Below are 3305 nucleotides of genomic sequence, written 5' to 3' on the forward strand. Positions count from 1 at the left end.
CCCGCCCGGGCCCTCCCCCGCGGGGCGCCTTCCCAGCCACTCTTCCCCAAGCCCTGTGGCTGCAAGGGGTTGTTGTGACCCAAGTGTAGGACCCGGCACTTGGCCTTGTTGAACTTCATACCATTGGCCTCAGCCCATTGATTCAGCCTGTCCAGATCTCTCTGTAGAGCCTTCCTACCCTCAAGCAGGTCGACGCTCCCGCCTAACTTAGTGTCATCTGCAAACTTAATGAGGATGAACTTACTCCCCTCATCGAGGTCATTGATAAAGATATTAAAGAGAAATGGCCCCAGTACTGAGCCCTGGGGAACACCACTTGTGACGGGCCACCAACTGGATTTAACTCCATTCACCACCACTCCAGCCAGCCAGTTTTTTACCCAGCGAATAGTACACCCATCCAAGCCATAAGCAGCCAGTTTCTCCAGGACAATGTTGTGGGGGGAAACAGCATCAAAGGGTTTACTGAAGTCCAGGTAAACAACATCCACAGCTTTTCCCTCATCCACTAAGCGGGTCACCTTGTCACAGAAGGAGATCAGGTTTGTCAAGCAGGACCTGCCTTTCATGCTGGCTGGGCCTGATCACCTGGTTGTCCTGCATGTGCCATGTAATGACACTCAGGATGATCTGTTCCATAACCTTCCCAGGCACCGAGGTCAGACTGACAGGCCTGTAGTTCCCCAGATCCTCCTTCCGGCCCATCTTGTAGATGGGTGTCACATTTGCTAACCTCCAGTCAACTGGGACCTCCATGGTTAGCCAGGACTGCTGATAAATGAAGGAAAGTGTCTTGGCAAGCACTTCCGCCAGCTTCTTCAGTACCCTCGGGTGGATCCCATCTGACCCCAGAGACTTGCGTGTGTCTAGGTGCTGTAGCAGGTCATTCACCATTTCCCCGTGGCTTATGGGGGCTTCGTTCTGCTCCCCGCACCTGTCTAGTAGCTCAGGGGGGGCTGGGTACTCAGGGAACAACTGGTTTTACTGTTAAAGACTGAGGCAAAGAAGGCATTAAGTACCTCAGCCTTTTCCTCATCCTTTGTCACTATGTTTCCACCCCCATCTAATAAAGGACAGAGATTATCCTTACTCCTCCTTTTATTGTTAATGTGTTTACAGAAACTTTTTTTGTTGTCCTTAAATCAGTAGCCAGGTTAAGATAAACATAAAATAAACAGGTAAAAGGTGATTTTAGCTGTTAATTTTAGGGGGTTTTTTTGTTGAACTCAAGTATTCGTAGGTATTTATTCCAGAGTGTCACTCCTACTTCCAAGTATTTTTTCTTTAAATTTGACTTGTCGAAATTAAAGAGTGATCTTCAGGGAATAAAATTACAATTAGTATGTTAAAGCCAAGCAATTTACAACAAAGGAGAAAGAACAGAAGGAAAAGGAAATGTCCCTTGTTAAATATTTACCTTTTTTTGATGAAAACTGCCTTATAAATGACAATATAATACAAGTGCTCCTTAGATAAGGTCAGCATTCAGCATAGAGTTAAGTCTCCCATAGAGACTTACATTTCTTGGCACAGAAACCTTGATTATAAAAATTTCATATAGGAAATGCAAAGTGTCATAATGTGGGACTTTGATCAATGATGCTATCCTGATTTATAATTGTTTTTTTTTAACGGTGATGCGCACAAAGCACTAATTTAAAAGCTCATTTTAGTTGCAACCTACCTCTCCCTTTTAATAACAAGAAAGTCATCTGATTACATTTTTTCAGTCATCCTTGTATCACGTATTAGATAATCTCCTTATAGTTTAAAACTAAAAATGCTAATGGATTGGGGAAATGGGTTTCTGCTTTCATCCAGAATATCTGTCTTTTTTATGCTTGTCTTTTGGATCATTTATCTAAATAATAACCTTTAGTGCCCACTCCTTCCTTCCAATGAACTAAAAGACATTAATGATTAAAGTCAGCAAATACACATCTTCTCCCTACTCTGATTTTGCCAGCTGAGGTTACCACTTTCAGATGCTTTTTTTTTTGGGAGGTGGGGAGCTACAGACATCCCCTTACAGAGCTACTCATGTGGTTACTTCCATATTTGTCTCAATCAAAACAGCCTAAGTTAGCTTAAACTAACTAGTTAATGAGTATCACCAGTCAGCACTGACTGAAAGGACATTTTTCTCAGTAACAAGAAGTAAGCAATTATATGAAAAACTCAGCAAACAGCTTTCAGTCAGAAAATCTGTTGGGGCAACCCCAGAAAAGAGGCAGTAATAAGCCCCCTCAAGGGAAGGTGCTGTGAGTGGTAACTTCTTCAGCAGGCAAACCTGGAGATACAGGAGGATATATTTGCACGACCTTAGTCTCAGAATGAGGGAAGATAAGTCATTTTGCACAAAAGCAGCATGGAGAAGATAAATGACCAGCCCAAGGTCAGGTACAAAGATTGTGGAAATTGTGGGAGTAAGTGCCAGGACAGAGATTTTTCTAGAGTATTTGTGTAGTTCAGTTTTCATCATGCCTGACATCTAAGCTGTATCAGGACCGAGCTTTCAGAAATTGCTTAGCATGTACCCTCTGGGGAGAAAAAAAAAACACAAAAACACCACCAAGAAGATTCTGAGCAACAGGGATGTATCTTTAAAATACTGAGGAAATCACGTTCCTCACCTACCAATGCCTTCTGAAATAGATGGAACTGGAGCACATTTGAAGTGCCAACAACTTTGTACTGCCTTGAGACTTTGGAAAACATTTTCCAGCGAAAAAGTATTCTTCCACAATCTCTTCCAGCAGCCCTTCCCTTTCATACAAGGCCAAATTTAAGTCCTGCTAATCCCACTGTTGACAGTATGACATGGGGGGAAATACCTCAAGTAGATGGATGCCATGCTAGAGGCTCACAGCAGCGTCTTCAAGTAACTTACGCTGTTCTGAGGCTCTCACTGCTTAGAATAAATTCATTCTGGCACGAAGCTTTCAATCTGCAGAGTCAAAAAAGGCTGTGGATATAAAGCGACATTCTTACATGAATCAGATTGTTTTCTCCATTGATAAGAACAAAAAATGACCCTATGAGGTCAGTCTAAAAGTCTTTCTGGTGCTGCTTTGATATTTCCTGTGGTGATAAATAGCATAATATTCTCAATAGTTGCAAATTACAAAAGAGCCAAAATCTACCTATGTATATTATGTAGTCACTAAATCGCATTTTCATGGCATGTGGGAGGTGACCAGGAGACAATAGCAGACAGACAGCTAAAGGAATTGTATTCCGCTCACTCCTCAGAGGGGAAAAAAATAATCCATTAATAGAATTTAATAGGAAAGGAAACCTGTTAA

This window comes from Charadrius vociferus, unplaced genomic scaffold (genome assembly GCF_000708025.1).
Source record: "Charadrius vociferus isolate BGI_N301 unplaced genomic scaffold, ASM70802v2 scaffold255, whole genome shotgun sequence".
Classification (NCBI taxonomy): Eukaryota; Metazoa; Chordata; class Aves; order Charadriiformes; family Charadriidae; genus Charadrius; species Charadrius vociferus.